Source organism: Erithacus rubecula (genome assembly GCF_903797595.1).
Source record: "Erithacus rubecula genome assembly, chromosome: 13".
NCBI classification, from domain to species: domain Eukaryota; kingdom Metazoa; phylum Chordata; class Aves; order Passeriformes; family Muscicapidae; genus Erithacus; species Erithacus rubecula.
Window position 1 is genome coordinate 1,759,987 of NC_136665.1, and position 21,867 is coordinate 1,781,853.

Consider the following 21,867-nt stretch of genomic DNA (forward strand, 5'->3'; position numbering starts at 1 on the left):
AGTTGGGAGGTGGCATCTTCAGGAGGCAATGCTTGTCATAGATATTGGTAAGGATCAGGACAAAGGCCATGTTATGGGGATGGCCTTGGCACCCCTTTTCAAAACAGCTGCCCCTCCTCAAGTGCTGGGAGACCAGGAAATTTCAGGGGATCTCAGGGTGTGCATGCCCAATGGGGCACTTTGTTCTCCCTGTGAGCTGATGGCAAAAGCCTTCCTGCAGAGGCTGGGGAGAAGCTGCAGCCAGGCCAGGCTGGGATACAGCCCTGCAGGGTGTGACAGCAGCAGCGGGGCAGCGAGGCTGCCATGGATCCCTTCCCACTGTGCCGGGCACGGCGTGTCCAGATGTGCAGGGAAATCCCCCGGCTGCTGAGTGTCAGGAGAAGGCTGAGGGAAATGCACCCACCCCGGCGAATGTCCAGATCACTCAGAATCTGTTCCAGAAGTTTGTCGGACTCCAGCGATTTCTTGTCTTCTGTGTCATGGTTCTGGGCTGTTGGAAGACCTTAGAGCACAAGATTTCCGCTTGATATGTATGTGTCAAGTAAAGCTGTAGGAGCCACATGTCATTGGACATAGCCAGTGTTGCAGAGGGGCGTGGGGATGTCTGGGCTGCCTCCGGTTACTCTACACAATCTTTCCATGCTCTGTGCGACATCCCTGAATGGGTGGCTGAAGCTGACCAGGGCCCCTGTGGGCTCTCTCCCTCCCACAGAGGAAAGCCTCCCTATTGCCCTATGCAAAAGCATTCCCAACGCTTCCTGGGGAGAAGGGAGCGCTGTCCCGGGAAAGGGGAGCCAGGCCGCCGGCTCACCTGCTCCCCGCGCTGGCCACGGAGCTGCCTGGGCAGCCCTGGCAGGCAGGGCCACAGCCAGGAGGAGCAGGAGGAAGAGGCGCAGAGCAAGGGCCATGGTGCCTTGCCCTCTGCCAGTGCCGCAGCTCTTGCTGCCACCGCTGTGCTGCCACCGCTGTCCCAATGTCAGCACCACTGCCACCGCCGCCGCTGCTGCCGCAACAGCTGTGCTCCAGGACTGACTGCTCGGTGCCTGTGGTGCTGTGCAACCCCGGGGCTCTGGGACCTCTGGCCCAGTCTGTGGGTCCTTGGAAGGAGCCACTGCCCAAGCAGCTGCGCTGCCCCCGGGCTCTCCTCCCGGCCTTCTGGGCTTTGTTGGGTGGCACAGCCTGTTCCAAGGGGACCAAGGTGCCCCAGGCCCCAGCTCCAGGGGAACAGAGTACGTCCTGGCTGTATCCAGCGAGCTGACAGCTCAGCAGTGGAACACAGCACGGGCTCAGACACTCCATTGCTCCTACAGATGCAGCCAGCACCTCAACACATGTTCCCCATATCCAGAAGAGCATTGGAAAGATTTTTTCTAAAGATGTATGGTGTAAGGATGTATGGTGCTGTGAGATGTTATTGGTAGTGCTGCTTTCTTTGGAGCTTGTCATCATTTCATCCTGCCATGGAGCTTGGTTTCTCTGGAAGAGAAACCGGTGAGTGTTTTGTTGCTCTCCCTCTCAAACAGCTGCATTTGAAGGCGGCTGTAGACAGGAAACATTGCCAGTGAGGCTGCTGTGGAGTTGTGCATGGTCAGTGGTTGTCCACATAACTCTGCTGAGGGTTCTGCTGCTGCCCACCTTTCATTGGCCTCCCAATTGCTGGGCCTTGTTCTGGGGAGCCGCTGGGGCTGCAGCCAGTGCTGGCTCCCGCTGAGGCTGCGTGGCCAAGAGCAGCCCCAGGAGCAGCGGGCAGAGGCAGAGCAAGGTGGGGAGGAGAAAGAGTGGGGCCCAGATTGCCCTTGAAATGCAGAGGCGCTCTGGGGCTGCTCCTGGCCAGGGACCCTGCCCAGAGCCATCCCCTGCTGGCCGGGGCCTTGAGGGGCAGCTGTCCAGCTGGGCCAAGCTGTGCCAGCAGCTCCAGCCGTGCTGGGGAGCCTTGCCAGCTCTGGGCCCTGCTGGGCACGAGGCTCCCTGTGTGCCAGGGGCAGCTGGGGCCTCAGACACTGCTCTCTCCACATTCGTCCTGCTGCAGCTCCAGGATCCCGGCCAAGAAGGCGCGACTCCCCCTCGCCCCCAGAGAGCCCAAGGACCACCTGGTTTGACCTCTCTCAGACACGGCCTCCGCAGCAGCAGCAGCTGCCTAGGAAAGCAGAGTACCAGCCCTTTGTGCCTCCCCCATGGCCCCGCAGCCTGGCTATGAAGCAGAAGCCCCCCGAGATCCCCCCACCTCCTCCCCTGCTCAGCCAGCCGCCCTGGTCCTGCTAGGACTGAAACTGGGCCAGCCACTCAGCACATGGGCCACCAACAGCTTGAGGCATCTGCTCTTCCCTGCAAATAACAGCTGTTACCTAGGGGTAACATCCAGAGGCAGTTTTCATACTGTTGTACCTTCAACAAGAAGAGCTGAAGATCCTTCCAATGCCCTGTCTCATCCTTTGCTGTTTTGATTTTCATACAGCTGGGTGCTGGCTAAATCTCTTCAAATAACTTGTTTAGCTCTGCATGTTTTACCCCACCTGTCGAGAGAAAAAAATAAAAAAAAATCTTCAATTCAAACTTTATTTTCAGTGTGGCTGGGCACTCACACTTTGAGCAACAAATTTTCCATGGTACCTCTTCCCTTTTCCTTACTATCTACAAAAAGTACATCTGGACATGAAAATCATCACTCTTACTGAGATTCACCTCAAAGCCCAGAGGAGAATCTAGCACAAAATATTCTCCCTGTGTACTGCACAACAAGAAATATTCAGAGGAAAGTACAGTGGCAGCTGAGGCTTGTGCAACTCCCAGAATACTGAGCCTGCAGAGGAGACAAACAGCCCTGGCAGTGGCTGAGGGGTATTCTCCTCACAGACTCCTCTGGAAGTGTGTCCCTTCAGGAAGGGAAGGCTTTTAAACCTTTGCCTTTCCTTCTTCCTGTGCTAAATTTAAGGCTCCTCTTGAGGAAACACTGAGAAACAATTCTCCATTCCTCACCAAAGCTACTGTCCTGGTTTGAAAGGACAGGTGTCTGCCAGTAGGGGCAGAAGTTTCCCTTTTTGGAATAGAGACTTTGGTTCCACTCCCCTCCCCCAAGTATTACGATTGTTTGAATCAAGGACTCTGAGGCAGAGATAAGGGGGGGTGGGAATAACAGCTCTTTTACTAATATATCTAACTATACAAACAGAAAACAATAACAGTTAAAATTGCTAACAGAATGAAATAGATAACTCGGTGTCAGTCCCTTTAGATGCAAGCACGCTGTCTCTGTACTTAGTCCAGAGCCCGGATTTGCCAGAGGACAGACGGGAACGAAGGCAGGAGGGAGGGGGGAGGGGCAGCAGCGGCCACGCCTGTCTCGGGCGGGAACGGGCTCACCCTCACCGAGGGCGGAGGCTCCTCGCTCACCGTGTGTGTCCGGGGGATCAGCTGTGTCCGCAGAGGCAGGAGGCTGGAAATGGGGCAGATGCAGGGCAGGTGATCGCAGAGGGTCTGGCTCTGCTGTGCTCGGCCGCGTGGCTGAACGATCCCAGGCGTCCTTCTCCGAGCTCGCCGGAAACGCGAGTGCCCTCCCGGAAGCCTCAGAGGCGCCTCCGGAGGCCGTCCCCACCCACCTCCTTTTGTCTGGACCCATCAGGGACCCTGGGTGTAACCCGGCCAGCTCCATTGGCATGATAATGGGAAAAATTCTTTCAATTGACACAGTAACAGAAAAGCACTCAACCCCCAACATTATCCACCCCGAATTTCTTCCATGCCAACATGCTACATCATATTGAAATCTTTAAATTATATACATACATGTAGTTACAGGCACAGTATCATATAGAGTTCACCCTAGAACAAGGTCCCCTTGGGGTATGCATCGAGTCTCTCCATCCTTTTGCATCACCCACCAAGTGCAACCTGGTCCTTGAGCGAAAACCACCCCACGAACAGGATTGTCTTTGCTGGAAGCAGAGTTCACCCAGACAGTTTTCCCTAACATGCCTCTCAGGTGTACCACTGGAACCTTATCTCCATCTGCTGCTCCCAAGGGCTCTGACTGGGCAGGGCCTGCTCGGTTAGTGGAACCTCGGCTATTCACTAACCATGTGGCCTTTGGTAGATTGATCTCCCAGTTCTTGAAAGTCCCTCCACCAAGTGCCTTTAAGGTGGTTTTAAGCAGACCATTGCACCCTTCGACTTTCCCAGCCGCTGGTGCATGGTAGGGAATATGGTACACCCACTCGATGCCATGTTCTTTAGCCCAGGTGTTTATAAGGCTATTTTTGAAATGAGTCCCATTGTCTGACTCAATTCTTTCAGGGGTACCATGCCTCCAGAGGACTTGTTTTTCCAGGCCCAGGATGGTGCTCCGAGCAGTGGCGTGGGGCACAGCGTAGGTCTCCAACCATACGGTGGTGGCTTCTACCATGGTCAGCACATAGCGCTTGCCCTGGCGGGTCTGAGGCAGTGTGATATAGTCAATCTGCCAGGCCTCTCCGTACTTATATTTGGACCATCGCCCCCCATACCAGAGGGGCTTCACCCGCTTGGCATGTTTGATGGCAGCGCACGTGTTACAGTCATGAATAACCTGAGAGATGCTGTCCATGGTTAGATCCACCCCTCGGTCTCGTGCCCACTTATAGGTGGCGTCTCTGCCCTGATGGCCTGAGGCATAGTGGGCCCATCGAGCCAGGAACAGTTCTCACTTGTGTTCCCAATCTAAGTCTATCTTTGAGACCTCTATCTGTGCAGCCTGATCTACCTGCTTCTTGTGCCTGTGTTCTTCATTAGCCCGACTCTTGGGAACATGGGCATCCACATGACGGACTTTCACAGGCAGCTTCTCTACCCGAGTGGCAATGTCTTTCCACTTATCAGCAGCCCAGATTGGTTTTCCTCTACGTTACCAGTCAGCCTTTTTCCACCTTTCCAGCCAACCCCACAGAGCATTGGCTACCATCCACAAATCAGTGTAAAGGTAGAGCTTTGGCCATTTCTCGCTCTCAGCAATGTCCAAGGCCAGCTGAACAGCTTTGAGTTCAGCAAGTTGACTCGATCCACCTTCTCCTTTGGTAGCTTGTGCAACCTGTCGTGTGGGGCTCCATACGGCAGCTTTCCACTTCCGGTCCATCCCCACAATGCGGCAGGAACCGTCGGTGAAAAGGGTGTAGCGTGTTTCATCTGCTGGCAGATGGTTGTACGGTGGAGCTTCTTCAGCCTGGGTCACTTGCTTCTGCTCCTCTTCATCAGCGAGACCAAAATCTTCACCTTCTGGCCAGTTCGTAATTATCTCCAAAATCCCAGGGCGATTTGGGTTACCAATACGGGCGCGCTGCGTGATGAGGGCAATCCACTTGCTCCATGTGGCGTCGGTGGCGTGGTGAGTAGAGGGAACCTTTCCTTTGAACATCCACCCCAGCACTGGCAGTCGGGGTGCCAGGAGAAGTTGTGCTTCTGTGCCAATCACCTCTGAGGCAGCTTGAACTCCCTCATAGGCAGCCAAGATTTCCTTCTCTGTGGGAGTGTAGTTGGCTTCAGATCCTTTGTAGCTTCTGCTCCAGAATCCCAGGGGTCGGCCTCGGGTCTCACCAGGCACCTTCTGCCAAAGGCTCCAGGACAGACCATGGTTCCCAGCTGCAGAGTAGAGCACATTCTTTACCTCTGGTCCTGTCCTGACTGGGCCAAGGGCCACTGCATGAGCGATTTCCTGTTTGATCTGGGCAAAAGCTTGCTGTTGTTCAGGGCCCCAGCGGAATTCATTCTTCTTGCGAGTGACCAGGTAGAGAGGGCTCACAATCTGGCTATACTCAGGGACGTGCATTCTCGAAAAGCCGATAGCACCTAGAAAAGCTTGTGTCTCCTTCTTGCTTGTTGGTGGGGACATTGCAGTGATCTTATTGATGAATTCAGTGGGGATCTGGCGCCGTCCATCCTGCCACTTCACTCCCAGGAACTGGATCTCTCGGGCAGGTCCTTTGACTTTGCTCTTTTTAATGGCGAAACCGGCTCCCAGTAAAATCTGGATGATCTTCTCTCCTTTCTCAAACACCTCCATTGCTGTGTTCCCCCACACAATGATGTCATCGATGTACTGCAAATGTTCTGGAGCCTCACCCTTTTCCAGTGCAGCCTGGATCAGTCCGTGGCAGATGGTGGGGCTGTGCTTCCACCCCTGGGGAAGTCGGTTCCAGGTGTACTGCACGCCCCTCCAGGTGAAAGCACACTGAGGCCTGCACTCTGCTGCCAAAGGAATGGAGAAGAATGCATTTGCAATGTCAATGGTGGCATACCACCTTGCTGCCTTGGACTCCAGCTCGTACTGGAGTTCCAGCACGTCCGTCATGGCAGCGCTCAGCAGTGGAGTTACTTCATTCAATGCCCGATAGTCCACAGTCAGTCTCCATTCTCCATCAGATTTCTGCACAGGCCAGATAGGACTGTTGATGGGTGAGTGGCTCTTGCTGACCACCCCTTGGCTCTCTAGATCACGGATCATTTTGTGGATGGGGATCACAGCATCTCGATTTATCCGGTACTGCCGGAGGTGCACGGTCATGGTGGCAATTGGCACCTACTGTTCAGTCACTTTCAGGAGTCCTACTGCAGAGGGGTTTTCTGACAGTCCAGGCAAGGTGTTCAACTGCTTAATGCTCTCTGTCTCTACAGCAGCTATTCCAAAAGCCCACTTGAACCCCTTTGGGTCTTTGTAGTAGCCGTTCCTGAGGAAGTCTATGCCTAGAATGCATGGAGCCCCTGGGCCAGTTACAATTGGATGTTTCTGCCACCCCTTCCCTATCAGGCTCATCTCAGCTTCCAGCAAAGTGAATTCCTGTGATCCCCCCGTCACCCCAACAATGGAAACAGGTACCTTCCCCACATGTTCTGATGGTATCAGGGTGCATTGTGAACCAGTATCAACTAACACTTTATGTTTCTGTGGCTTTGACGTGCCAGGCCATCGCACCCACACTATCCAATAGATCCTGTCATCCCATGCCTCTCCCTGGCTAGAGGCAGGGCCCCTCTAGCCCTGGTTATTATTTCTTTCCTGGGCATACATAGTGGAGGTTCCTTCCAGGGGATCTGACATAACATCCTCCTTGCTGTAATACCCTGCACCTTGCTTGTGGGTGGTTGAGGCTACCTTCATTTTAGTGCGGCTCCCTCGGTTAGCATTTCCCTCCCTGAGCTGACGCACCCGTGCTGCCAGGACAGAAGTGGGTTTCCCTTCCCATTTTCCCATTTCTTCCCCATGGTCTCGCAGGAAAAACCACAGGTCAGCTCGTGAGGTGTACCCTCTCTCCCTAGCTGGGGGACGTGAAGCTCTGACTTGGGGGCCTGTGACTCGTACTGCTGCTACGCTGATCTTCCTCACCTCCTCCCTCACCTCCCTCATCTCCTCCATCATCTCCTCCCTCATATCCCTCATCCTATCTTCGACCTGTTGGAGGTCCCTGGCCACGGCAGAGACATTAGCCTGCATTGGGCCATTCATCATGCTCTCAAAATTTCTGAGTTTGTTGGCAACAGAACACACTGTCTCTGGACTGTTATCGGCATTAATCATTGCTATGTAGGTGGTATATTGAGATGGACCCAAGGTTGCCAGATTCCATAAAATCTGCCCTGTGCACTTGACCTTGTCAGGGTCATTGTCATGCTGTCCATCTCTCCCAAAGAGTACCTCTAATACTGCTGTCTCTCTCAGCTGCTGGATCCCTTCCTCAAGGGTCTTCCAGCGCAACCTACGGTGGTGCTCCTGCATTCTCTCTCTGTGGACAAACTTCTCTCTCACACTCATTAAAAGCCGGTCCCAGAGGGAAAGGAGGCCTTGCTCCCTTACGAATATCTGGTCCACACCTGAATCCTGGGCCAAGGATCCCAAATTCCTGGCCTCAGTTCCATCCAGTTGAACACCTGTTCCCGTAAGGTCCCAGACCCGGAGTAACCAAGTTGTAAAAGGCTCACGGCCCCGCCGAGCAATGTCTTTGCGCAGGTTACGGAGACTATCGTATGAGAGGGACTCGGTGACAATCTCAACCTCTGGCTCTCTTGCTGGTTGTGAGGACCCTCCTTGCTGATCCCCATTATCTAAGTGCCTCGTTTTAATCTTAGATTTCCTAGTTTCCACAGGAGCAACTGCTGCTGGCTGTGGCTGCTCCTGTGATCCAGCTGGAACCTGGACAGATACAACATCTACGAGTTCCACTGCAGCACCATCTGACTCTCCCTCTTTAGGGCAGGGTTTCTCACCAGCTGGAGAAAAATACTCCTTCATCATCTGGCTATGCTCCTTCAACATCTGACTCTGCTCTTTCAGCATTTGGCCTATATCCTTCACTAGAGCCCCCACCCACTCTGGGTGGCTCATTTCTGCAGTGGGCTGTGGGGCAGCATCAGGCTCTGGGGCAGCATCCCTAGTCCCTGGGGCAGGCTCTGGGGCAACATTCCTAGTCCCTGGGGCAGAGGCAGGTTCTGGGGCAACCTCCCTAGTCTCTGGGGCAGAGGCAGGTTCTGGGACAACATCCCTAGTCCCTGCAGCAGAGGCAGGTTCTGGGGCAGCATCCCTAGTCCCTGGGGCAGAGGCAGGTTCTGGGGCAGCATCCCTAGTCCCTGGGGCAGGTATCAGAGTTGTTGTCCAAGCCAATATTCCCTTGATTCTGAATGCTAAGTAGAACAAGCCTACCAGCAACACCAGCCACTGTATAATAACAGGGGCAATTAAAACAGATCTGAAATCCTTGAGAACCAGTGGGGTAGCCTCAAAAAACTGGGTGATGGGTTGGGAGAAAATTTCCCTTGCACTCGTTATCTCACAGTAAGTACCATTACTGAAATAGCCCCAGAAACACGCAGTTAGAGTACAATAGCTCTGGATCCATGCAACCGCTTCCCAGAAAAAATTAAAAACCCATGAATTCCTGACATAATCAATCCACCAAACCAATCGGACAATAGCCACAGCAACCTTGGAGAGGGGGCCCAAATTCAAAAAAGGGCTTACAAATGGGAGGGAGATGGCTGTGACCACATGGAACACAAACCAGATTAAACCAGACAACATATTGCCAGTTAAGAGAGCTGTTATTCCTGTCTTAACTCTCAACTTAGTGCCCTCAGGCCCCACGTTGGGCGCCAAAATCTGTCCTGGTTTGAAAGAACAGGTGTCTGCCAGTAGGGGCAGAAGTTTCCCTTTTTGGAATAGAGACTTTGGTTCCACTCCCCTCCTCCAAGTATTACGATTGTTTGAATCAAGGACTCTGAGGCAGAGATAAGGGGGGGTGGGAATAACAGCTCTTTTACTAATATATCTAACTATACAAACAGAAAACAATAACAGTTAAAATTGCTAACAGAACGAAATAGATAACTCGGTGTCAGTCCCTTTAGATGCAAGCACGCTGTCTCTGTACTTAGTCCAGAGCCCGGATTTGCCAGAGGACAGACGGGAACGAAGGCAGGAGGGAGGGGGGAGGGGCAGCAGCGGCCACGCCTGTCTCGGGCGGGAACGGGCTCACCCTCACCGAGGGCGGCGGCTCCTCGCTCACCGTGTGTGTCCGGGGGATCAGCTGTGTCCGCAGAGGCAGGAGGCTGGAAATGGGGCAGATGCAGGGCAGGTGATCGCAGAGGGTCTGGCTCTGCTGTGCTCGGCCGCGTGGCTGAACGATCCCAGGCGTCCTCCTCCGAGCTCGCCGGAAACACGAGTGCCCTCCCGGAAGCCTCAGAGGCCCCTCCGGGGGCCGTCCCCACCCACCTCCCTTTTGTCTGGACCCATCAGTGACCCTGGGTGTAACCCGGCCAGCTCCATTGGCATGATAATGGGAAAAATTCTTTCAATTGACACAGTAACAGAAAAGCACTCAACCCCCAACAGCTACTCAGGTGCTCGACTTATCTTCAAGAGCAAAACCAAAGGTTGTCAGAGATTTCCCATCAAAGCCTATTTGCAGATAGATTTTATTTTATAGATAAAAATGAGATGAAGCCGAATTAAATATGATTAAAAGAAGCAATATTTATTTTGCAACCAAAGTACCGTCCTCAATAGCCACAATCAAACACAGGGACAGCGCCGAACCCGGGGTCCACACCAGCTGAACACACTCTGATCTGATCTCTATTGCATCAGATCCCCCAATGTTCACAAAACTCCCTTGGTCAGCTTAGTTTATGAACAGTTTTTTAGCGTGGAGTGGAGGTCTTTGTCGTTTTTTTGTTTTTTTTTTTTTTGTTTGTTTGTTTTGTTTTGTTTTGTTTTGTTCCACATATTCATGCGATTTTCTTTTCCTGCGTTCGGATGGAGAAAACTATATTTTGGGATATGATGAATTCTGATGAAAGCTGGTTCTGGTTTTTGAGAATGTGGTATTCAGATGCAACTTGCAGGTCTTGGTTTACTGCAAACTGGCAATTAGATGTATTTTCCCACATGCCTCTGCTTATCTTCATCGTGGTGCTTATTGGGCTCTTATCGTTTGGCTGTTCTCTGGACAGAGCCATCTCCACCCGCTACGTCTATTGCTTTGCTAATCCCAGCTCTTCAAGCTTTTGTTGGCAGTTACAGTGTAGTGATTAAGCAATATTTGTTCCTCCCTCCGCAGCTTTTGGTTTTCAAGTTTTTTATGGTTTTAGTCATACAACCATTGCTTATTCTACATTAATTTACAACTTTACACGAATTACATTATATCATATATCACACAGAGAATCCCCAGCATATGGGAGCAACTATTTATTAGCCTCAGTTCACTCCAAAGAAACTCAACCCTGTATTAAGCAGCATTTTAAATGAACTTGAATTCTTTTTCCTCACATATCAGCTGCACTGGTTTGCTCCTTTTTTGTCCTAGAGGGAATATTAGAACGATTTGCTCTTGACAGGACTCCTTAGATGGCCCCCAGACCCGGCTCCTCACCACGCCGTGCCGGGGCTGTTACCGGAGCCTGTTGGCACCGCCTGGCTTTGGCAGCGTGTTCAGACCTTGGGCGGCGCTCAGGATGCTCGGGCAGCGCCGCGGGCCGGGCGGGCGCGATGGAGCCGCCTGAGGGCTGGGACCCCTACGGGCGGCCGGCCCGGCGCACGCAGCGGCTGCTCGGCGCCCTCGCCCGCCGCTCCGGGCTGGAGCGCGGCGTGGAGAACCAGAGCATCGTGCTGGCCGCCGGCCTGGAGCAGCAGCTGCAGGAGATCTTCCAGCGCCTGCACTGCGCCGGGCGGGCAGCATCCCCGGCGAGGAGTTCCGCACGCTGTGCCGGGTGCCGGGGCCGCAGGAGGCGGCGGAGCCCGAGCGCTGCCGGGGCTGCGGGACGGGCTCTCGGCCGAGCTCACCTTCCGCCACTTCCACGCGCGGCTCCGCGGCCGCTTCAGCACCCGTGAGAGGCCGCGGCTGCGCTGGGCCGGGAGAGCGAGCGCAGCGAGAGCCAGATCCGCCCGCGCAGCCGCCGCCGCAGCCGCGCCCGCCCCGCCGAGCCCGAGCGGCGGCCGCCGGGGCCCCGCTCCCGAGAGCGCTGCCAGGAGATGATGGCGCTGGAGCGGCCCAAGGAGCGCATCGCCGAGCTGCACGAGGAGAAGGGCAGCCTGCGGGAGCTGCTGGGGGACAAGCGGGCCGCCCTGCGGAGCAGCGATGCGCGGTGCCTGGCGCTGCAGGTGAGTCCGGGGCGGCTCCCGCAGCGCGCTCCGGGGGCGGCTCGGGTGGCCCCGAGCGCTGCAGGAGAGATGCTGCTCCAGGAGTGTCAGTGTTTCTGACCCCTCCGCCTCCTGACTGACACCCAAGTTGCTCGTTCATGCTCGGCATTAACTTTTCAGCAAAGTTTACTTGCAAAGGGAAGCTTTTAGGAGAAATGTATGGCACCGGTGTGCCATTAAATCTGTTTGTGATGAGCACTGTTCAGAGTGTGGGGGAGTTCAGCTTAACAAAGCCACGGGTACAAACAATGCTGCTGCTGCTGCTTCTCCTGCACGTGCAGCCGCAATGTGCTGATACCAGGTGCTGGATAGGCACCACTGCCGGGTTTTTCCTGAAGTAACAAAGAACTTCTGGATTCTTATCTGCACAAGAACATGCAGGCCCTCAGTCCTAAGTGCCTCAGAAATATTAGAAGTATGTTTTCTTTGGACTGTAGTGACAAGGGCTCAGAGTTGGAGCCAGTTCTGTGGGCAGGCTGATGAACGGTCTGGGGCTCCTCTGCAGAGCCCCATTAATTCTGGGGCTGGTTTCTGCTGGTTCTGCTGTGCTGGCTCCAGCAAAACACATCCACACTTAGCGGCAGTGAAGTTACTCTGGCATGAAATAGTGTGAAACAGGCAGAGCAGTGAAGGGCAGCATGGACCAATTGTTCTGGCAGGTGTGACGAGTCTGATTTGGTTCTAACACAGCACTCCCAGATCTCTGCTCCACCTGTGACACTTGCAGTAGAGGACTGTTCCTCTTCACAATGTCCAGCAAGACAGGTCGAAGACACTTTGACCATTTTCATTTTAAAAACGTAAAGGAAATCTGCAGCAAACATGAAGCCAACAGTCAGAGGTCCCAGGAAGAATCAAAACAACAAAGAGGAGAGCTCCAGAACACCCTCAGGTGCTGTGAACAGAACTTCATTGTAAATATGTTTTTCAGCCCACTGCTTGACTCCTGAGTACAGCCCATAATAATGACATTAAAGCTATGCAGGAAATTGTGCTATAATGTTGAGTGTGTAGGTTGAAAATTAAATGTATAGCTCGGTATTAAAAGCTACTTACCAGAGATTGTTTCCTGATCTCAATATTTAGCAAAGGTCAAGTAGTTTTATGTCCATGTCTGGGCTTTCTCCTTTGCCCCGAGATCAGCCCAGAGGGATATGAAGGTTCTTCAAACCCTGGTTTTCTCTGAAGCAGCCGAAGAGAGATTGCTGGAAACAGTTTTCTCTTTTTCCAAGGATTGTTTATTATTTCTTATCTCAGGCACCTTTTGCCTGGGTCTGCTCAGCCTGGCATCCATGGTGGAATCTGCCTGGTCAAGGCAGGGCTTATCTACAAATACTCCTGGTAAAGTAACTGATAGAAATTAGGGATTTGGTCGGTTTGCTCACTAACCCCTGAGGTCCTCAGAGATGCAGCTCCTTGCTCTCTTTGCAGACAGAGGCTGGCTATGGATGATGGTCGTGTCTGGCCTGGTGCACACCAGGTCCACACGTGGGCTAAGGGATCATCCTTGCACACCCCAGCCTGGAAGAACCCAGTTCATTGATGAATCTGACACAATTTTATTGCATGGCAGCAAAAATAAGGCAAAATAAATGTTACAATTGTTCCGTTTCCAAACTCTTTAAATTTTGTTGCATGTAATGGAGGTAGGAACTACAAGTTTCCTGTTCATGCACAAACTGCTGTCTGAGAGCACACAGTCCACAAAGTGACAAGGGTTTGCAGAGCTCCGTCTGAGGTGACTTGAAAAAGAAAGAAAATCTTTACGTGCAACACCTGGCTTTGAAATCTTACAACACAAATTGCAAGCTGATTCCAGCCTCAATCAAATAACAATGTCAAAAATGTGGCCCAACGAAACAGGTAAACAAAACAAACCACCAAGAAAAAATCAAAACTAATGCAAAGGACACCAAAAACCAGAAAAATATAAAATCAGGTGATTGAGGCAGCGATCAAACAGTAAAAAACGGGCAGAGAAACTACAGAAAGGACAGGTAACTACAAATGACGTAAGAGTGCTGTGCACTCCTTAAACCCTGCATAGCAAACAGCACAGTAGTGAAAGTAATGCTTTGGAGAAAGCATGCACAGCACACAGCATTCCTGGCCTTGCACTGAACATACCAATGTCATCTCTGCATATCAAAGCCTGATTAACAAGTGTCCTATTTACCAGAGAAGACTGCATGAAGAGTATGTATTAGTAGCAGCAAAACTACAGGAAGTTGAATTTCCTTTTTACTAGTTCTGTGCTCTTCTCCTTGCAGGCTTTCAAGAGTGTAGTTCATTCTTACCAGAAGGAAAGCCGACTTGTATGGAACAGAGGGTTTAGAAGAAAAGTGCACATGCCAGGTGTGTGTTGGCAGTAGCAGAATCTAGCAGCAGACTGTACTGTGTGAGCAGTAGAAGACAATTCACCTCTGTCAGAGAGAAATCGCTGTAAAACACAAAGCGCAAACAAGGAAGAAGCAGAGCAGCAGAGTGCTCTGCGCAGTGTACTGTTTGTCAGTGTCTCCTGGTAAGAAGGAAGATCAACGACAGCTAACTTTGCTACTACATGCTAATTCTACATGCAGCCTCCTGTGGTAAACAGGATCTTGCTGTTAGGCTTTGAGATGGAGAGAACACACTGGCCTGTACAGTGGAAAGGGAGAAGTGCTGTGTGGTGCGCTTGCTTTCTCCTTAGCTTCAAGTACACTTTGGCTCTACAGACTTGAATGAGTGCAAGATACTCTTTCAGGAAGCTAGACAGACTTCTGTGCTATAGGTGGCTTAGCAGAAAAGTGCACCTCTCTGTCTGCACTGCTTCTTCTATCAGTACCATGCACGTTGATCTTCCTTCTTACCAGGACTCACTGACAAACAATACACTGCGCAGAGCACTCTCCTGCTCTCCTTCTTCCTTGTTCGCGCTTTGTGTTTTACAGCAATTTCTCTCTAGCACAATTGAATTCTCTTCTAGTACTTACTCAGTACACTCTGCTGCTAGCTTCTGCTACTGCCAAAACACGCCTGGCATGTGCATTTTTCTTCTAAACCCTCGGTTCATTACAAGTCTGCCCTGCATCTTGTAAGAGTGCTGTGCACTCCTTGAACCCTGCATAGCGAACAGCACAGTAGTGAAAGTAATGCTTTGGCAAAAGCGTGCACAGCAGACAGCATTCCTGGCCTTGCACTGAACATACCAATGTCATCTTTGTATATCGCAGCCGGATTAACATACATCCTATTTGCACACTGAAGACTGCATGAAGAGTATGTATTGTAGCAGCAAAGCTATGTGAAGTTGAATTTCCTTCTTACTAGTTCTGTGCTTTTATCCTTGCAGGGTTCCAAGAGTGTAGTTCAGTCTTACCAGAAGGAAAGCTGACTTGTATGGAACAGAGGGTTTAGAAGAAAAATGCACATGCCAGGTGTCTTTTGGCAGTAGCAGAAGCTAGCAGCAGAGTGTAGTGTTTGAGCAGTAGAAGACAATTCACCTCTGTCAGAGAGAAATCGCTGTAAAACACAAAGCGCGAACAAGGAAGAAGCAGAGCAGCAGAGTGCTCTGCGCAGGTTACTGTTTGTAAGTGTCTCCTGGTAAGAAGGAAGATCAACGACAGCTAACTTTGCTAATACATGCAAATTCTACAAGCAGCCTCCTGTGGTAAACAGGATTTTGCTGTTAGGCGTTGAGATGCAGAGATCACACTGGCCTGTACAGTGGAAAGGGAGAAGTGCTGTGTGGTGCACGTGCTTTCTCCTTAGCTTCAAGTACACTTTGGCTCTGCAGACTTGAAAGAGTGCAAGGTACTCTTTCAGGAAGCTAGACACACTGCTGTGCTATAGGTGGCTTAGGAGAAAAGTGCACCTCTCTGTCAGCACTGCTTCTTCTATCAGTACCACGCACGTTTATCTTCCTTCTTACCAGGAGTCACTGACAAACTGTACACTGCGCAGAGCACTCTGCTGCTCTGCTTCTTCCTTGTTCACGCTTTGTGTTTTACAGCAATTTCTCTCCAACAGAGGTGAATTGTCTATACTGCTCACTCAGTACACTCTGCTGCTAGCTTCTGCTACTGCCAAAACGCGCCTGGCATGTGCACTTTTCTTCTAAACCCTCGGTTCCATACAAGTCTGCCCTGCAACTTGGAAGAGTTCTGTGCACTCCTTGAATCCTGCATAGCGAACAGCACAGAAGTGAAAGTAATGCTTTGGAGAAAGCATGCACAGCACACCGCATTCCTGGCCTTGCACTGAACATGCCGATATAATCTCTGCATATGGCAGCCGGATTAACAAGCATCCTATTTGCCACAGAAGACTGCATGAAGAGCATGTATTGTAGCCGCAAATCTATGGGAAGTTAAATTTCCTTCCTACTGGTTCTGTGCTCTTCTGCTTGCAGGATTCCAAGAGTGTAGTTCAATCTTACTGTTTCCCGATCCGAAGAAAACACAAACAACCGAAGTCGTTTATGCAGTGCTTTTTTTTAGGCCTCGGGAGCCTGTGGACTAGCGTCCAAAGACAGAGCCCCCTTTAACAGAAAATTCACAGGGTTTGTATATGCTTCTTTACATGATTTCTTCATCTTAACAGATTCTTACTTCATTTTTGATACCTGGTACCATAATCTCTCTGACATTTAAGATTTTGCCAAAAGGTACATTCCCTAGATAAATGGATACACTCCTTAAGATAAGTAATTATTTCTCAACTACACTGCTTATATTACAAAATTTGCTATAAAGTTCATCTGCCGGTTACATGCGGCCTACCAAGCCTTAGCATAACAACTACTAATGTCAACTAATATCGATTACTAAGGTTTATTATTATTTTAATACAATTTATTGTATCAAAATGGCATTATTTCCCCCCTTTTGAGCATTCTTCAGTCTTCTGCAAGGGTGCTCAACTCTTCGTTATCATTGAGTTTTTCAAATGCTGGATTTCCTTTTAAATGCCGGATTTTCTTGCCCGATAGCAGCTTCAGTCTTCGGAGGAGACAGGTGAATCCCGTTGATTCTCGTCAAAGCTTTTATCACACTTCTGGTGTGTTTGGTTTCTTTTTCAGTAACTCCTAAAACACACTTACACACTAACCAGATAATTAATAACAAGACTGCAATTAACAGAATGTACTGTATTATGGACGAAACCCATTCAGATGTTCCAAAAGGGATAACTTCTATAGGTTAACTAGTGCAAAGTATTATTAATTTTATACCGGTAAAATCCTAAATAAACACAACTCGTTTCGTTTGTTGTATAATTTAATTGTCTACTCCCCAATAAGCTTATTTCCTGTGGGTCCCAAGGGAGAGTAACACTCAATTTTGCTAAGATTTTTGTTGCAAGAATACTGTACAAGAGCCTGTGGTCATTTCTTTATACTCAGTTTCATTAAAGTCTGGTATTTTTACTAGACAAGTTCTAAAAGGGCTAGTAGCGGAGACTAATGCTAAACAAAAGAAGTGGTGTTTGTTTTATTAGCCCATGTTACCCTTTTTTTTTTTTTTTCCGTCTACGTTTAAAACGGTATCACTGTACAACTTGTTAATTATTAAAATGATGACACAACATACACTAATTCTGTGGCTCTATCACTCACTGACAAAGGGTTTTAATATTAATTTAAATGCCACATTGTTTTTCTCGCTTATTCTATATCAAGTGTTTCAATGCCAAATATGACTTTGGTTATCTCTGAATTTATAGAAGGTAGGTTTTCCCTAAGCTCGGTATGTATTAATTCAATAGTATATTTTTCACAACTATAAACCCAATATTTTACCTTTTTTTCCAATCTTTTATGTTTCTCACAGTGTTCTGTATTCTCCACTTACAATGTATTCTATATAAATTGGCCCTGTTTTCTACTAACAACAGGGCTTCCCTCGTGTCGCAGGCTCCTGTTGCTGTTTTTAGTTCCGTTTGCCAGGTTAGGGCATGATTTCTCCAAGAGCAAGCAGTACACAAAGGTTGTGAAATACCCCACTGAGATTTTATAACTGTAGAGTGACACCTTCCACAATGTAACAATACTAACGCTTTACCAGTACACTTTTTCCCTTTGCAGTTCCAACACTTTCTTATCTGTAAATTTAGAGTCCTGTTAATTATAGATTGTTCACAGTTATCTAATAGTCCAGTGGCTATTGAAATGTCCGGACGATCCCAATCAATGTTGATTGGTTTACCAGTAACTTGCTGGAGTTCAAAAACTGCGTCTTGTAAAAACAATTTATTCCGTAGCTGGTGAATCTTTGAGTTTTGTTCCCATTCTGGTATCATTCTTGGTAGGAACCCAAGTTGTACCTGAGGGAGTAGAAACGCAAAGGTAACTCCTACCCTAATAAAGAACTTTTGCTGGCTCCTGCCAAATGCTAGTGCGAGAATTTCTATATCGGACCCAAACACTTGGTTGAATGTCATGCACTGGATTTTCTGGTGGCATAGGTCGGTTTCACTGCAGAGTTTCCGAGCTGGATCTGTTTTCTAACTATTGGGTTATTTTTCAAACAGGTTGGACACATAGCATTCACCCTTTTTGCCAATGTTAACATCTGGTTAGAAATTACTTCTCTTTTCAAAAATTTTACTAAGGCCTCTGCTTCCCAATGGCATTTATTATGTTTTGTTTCCAGAATTGCCTTCATGATTCTGGCAGGCACTACAACTTGTCCCATTGCGGTTACATACCATCCAACTTCATTCTTTTGGGCCAGCAGCAGTGATGCCAGTTTTTCGTCATCTGGGGAGTACTTAGGTTCCTGTAATAAATGTGGAGTTACTGGGCTCACCTTAGTTGGTACCAAAGCCATTTGAGTCCATACTTCTTTGGCCACTTCCCGAGCCGTCCGATCTGCCATCCGGTTTCCTTTGTAGATTTTTCTATTTTCCTTTTGATGTCCTTTAACATGCATTACAGCCACTGATTTAAAATACGCCTTTGGAGTAATACATAGAGCTCCATGAATATGTACACCTCCAAAAGCATATCTAGAATCAGTCCATATGTTTACCTTTTTTTCCGCACTTAATTCCAAAGCTCTTGTTAATGCAATAATTTCTGCTCGTTGGGCTGAGGTTCCGGGAGTCAGGGCTTTCGCTTCTACCACTGTTTTTACCATTGTTACAGCATACCCTGCATACCTGGTTTCATTTTCCACAAAACTGGATCCATCAGTAAACAGTTCCCAGTCTGGGTTTTCCATTGGAGTATCTTTTAAATTGACTCTGCTTGCATGTACTTGTTCAATCACTCCCATGCAATCATGCACCAATTTCCCTTCCTCCTGCTCGCTGCGGAGAAATTCTGCTGGGTTAACATGATTAGTCATTTTCAGTTCCACATCATCCTGTTCTCTCAGGATTGCTTGGTGTTGTAGCATCCTGCTGGACGAAAGCCAATGACCCCCCCTTTTGCTCCAGAACTGCCAGTACCATGTGAGGCACAAATGCCTCTAATTTTCTTCCCAAAGTCAATTTTCTGGCTTCCTGGATGAGGATCACCGTGGCCGTAACTGCCCGCAAGCATGACGGCCATCCAGCACTAACTGGATCCAGTTGTTTCGAAAAATACCCTACTGGGCGTTTCCAGGATCCAAGTCTCTGAGTTAGCACTCCGAGTGCTAACTTCTGCCTTTCATTCACATATAACTGGAAATCTTTGTTTAGATCTGGGAGGCCTAATGTGGGGGCCTCTTTCAAGGCCTGTTTTAAGTCCTTAAAGGCCTTTTTCCTTTGTCGATCCCAGTGTAACTGTGGTTCTTTCAGGGCCTCATACAAGGGCTTAGCTAAGAGTCCAAAATTCAAAAACCATAGTCTGCACCATCCCACCATTCCTAAAAAAAGGACCTAAGCTCTTGATGGTTTCTTGGAAGGGGTATGGCACATATTGCTTCTATTCGATTGACTCCCAGCCTCCTTTGTCCTTGCATGATTTCGCATCCAAGATAAATCACACTTTCTTTTATCAGCTGTGCCTTTTTCTTTGACACTCGTTAGCCACCCTGACCTAGCATATTTAACAATGCAATAGTCAATTTCAGACACGTTTCTTTTTTTTTTTCTGCTGCTAGAAACTATCATCTACATACTGGAGAATGACATAAGAGAATGGTGACTCTCTTACCTCAGCAGTCTTCCACTCTTCTAATTCCTTTGCCAATTGATTTCCAAATATCGTAGGACTATTTTGAAACCTTGAGGCAGCCGGGACCAGGTGGGCTGTCTTTTCCTTCCAGTGTCAGGACTTTCCCACTCAAATGCAAAATATTTTCTACTTTTGAATGCCAGAGGGATGCAGAAGAAAGCATCTTTCAAATTAATAACAGAAAACCATTTAAATTTTTCTGACACAGATGTTAACAAAGTATATGGATTGGCAACCACTGGGTGAATGTCTTTGGCAATATTATTAATTGCCCTTAGATCTTGCACTAATTGATACTCACCATTTGGTTTCCTGACTGGAAAAATAGGAGTATTAAATTCTGATTCACATTCCTGCAGAATGCCTTGTGTCAAGAACTGAGTTATTAAAGAAGCAACACCCTTTTTAGCTTCTAATCGGGTATCGTTTTATTCTGACTGGTTGAGCTCCTTTTTTTTTTTTTTTTTTTTTTTTTTTTTAAATTATACTACTACTGGTTGGGCAGCCTTTGATTTTCCAGGGTTCCCCGTTTCCCATACCCAAGGTACTACAGCTTGATCCACCTCGATAGGAATAGGAGAGGGATTGATCTCCCTTATAGTAAATAATTTAGCAACCTCTTCCTCAGAAAATTCCAATTTAACTTTTCCTCTTTCAAAAATTATTTTCACATTTAGTAACGATAGTAAATCTTTGCCCTACGGGTTTGGGGCTTTGGCTGTGAGGAAGAGTCTGGAAGCGGCGTCGGGGCAGGGGAGCTCATCCTCCCTGCCACGGGCAGTGCCGGGGTTAGATCCAGAGCAGGGCCAGGAGCACGAATGCCAGGCACGGGCTGCAGGACTGCGATGGGACCACGGTGCGCCAGGCAGGCACCACATTTTCGGGCTCCTTGCGCTTTCGAGGCTGCAAATTGGGCACCTTTGTTACCGGCTTTGGCGTGGTGCCTTGGCAGCAGACGGTGACGCGCAGCTTCAGGCATCGCCCGACGCTTTTGGGGCTGGGCACAGAGATGTAGTAGTAGGTCTCTCCGGGCTGGAACTCGAAGCCGAGTGGGAAGGGGGTAAAACGCTGGATCTTCTCGGAGAAGCGGACGGGCCCGAAGGGAGCCCGGGGCCGGTTGCACTTCCAGCGCATGAGGGCGCCAGGGGTTTCGTAGCAGCTGCGATAACCTTCCCGGTTTACTATGAAAAGCGTGAAGGTTTCTGCCCGGCCGGCGGGCACCGCCCCCTTGTAGTGTGGGCAGTAGATGTCTAGGTAGTCATTGATGGCCACTTGGATGGAATAGTCGTCTTGCAGGAACTTGGGGTTGCTGCCGTTCCAGTGGATACTGTGGCGGAAGCCGCGCACTGGCGGCGCCCAGAGCAGCGGCGCCCAGAGCAGGAGCTTGAGCAGCGGCGCAGGGCGCATGACTCAGGCTACCCTGAAAAGTGCATACATACACTAAAAGATACTTATAGTTCTGTGCCTTCGGTAATTCTGAAAAATCTACTTGCCAGTAATCTCCTGGTTTTGGTCCCATTTGTAGTTTCCTTGTCTGACTGAATACAATTTTGACCAATTTAACGTTTTGGGCATTCCAGTCCTAATTCCCTCCACTAACAATTCCTGATATTCCCTGATAGATTTTCTTCCCTCACCACTGTTTGGATCCCATTCTGGATCATTGTTCGGCACCAAGCCACCCACGGCTCTCCCAACCGAATGCAGCCCGATTACCTCCCGAGCACGCTCCCCCACTGCCCGCAACACCATTTCCCCCTCGGTGGAACCCACTAAGGCATCCAACAAAACCTACATGTCATTTCAATCTGGACTCCGAGCCCTAACAATCACCCCGACCACCCGCGCCACTTCTCCAGGACTCTCACGGCAACCACCTGCTGATTGCCTCCGAATCACCAGATCTCCTCGGGAGAAAGGCACCTTCACAAGCACCTTTTCTCCTTGGGGTCCCATAGCTTCCCTTAAGGGGCAATAAGCCGGGGTTCCCTATGATTCTTATGTCCCCGTCTAGTTCGAGCCAAGAGCGGGGCACCTCGCCGACCCTGGGGAGAAACAGGGGAAGGGG

At 49.6% G+C, this 21,867-nt stretch overlaps 1 protein-coding gene and 1 pseudogene across 2 annotated transcripts in view; both read right to left on the reverse strand.

The window, feature by feature from the left end:
• The window catches only part of LOC306807311 (uncharacterized protein), a 1,031,843-nt gene that overhangs the window by 967,838 nt on the left and 42,138 nt on the right, over positions 1-21,867 (reverse strand). The window lies entirely within an intron of this gene.
• On the reverse strand, positions 20,589-21,206 carry LOC306807531 (ephrin-A4 pseudogene; annotated as a pseudogene). Its single transcript has one exon. The product of its transcript is annotated as an ephrin-A4 pseudogene (transcript).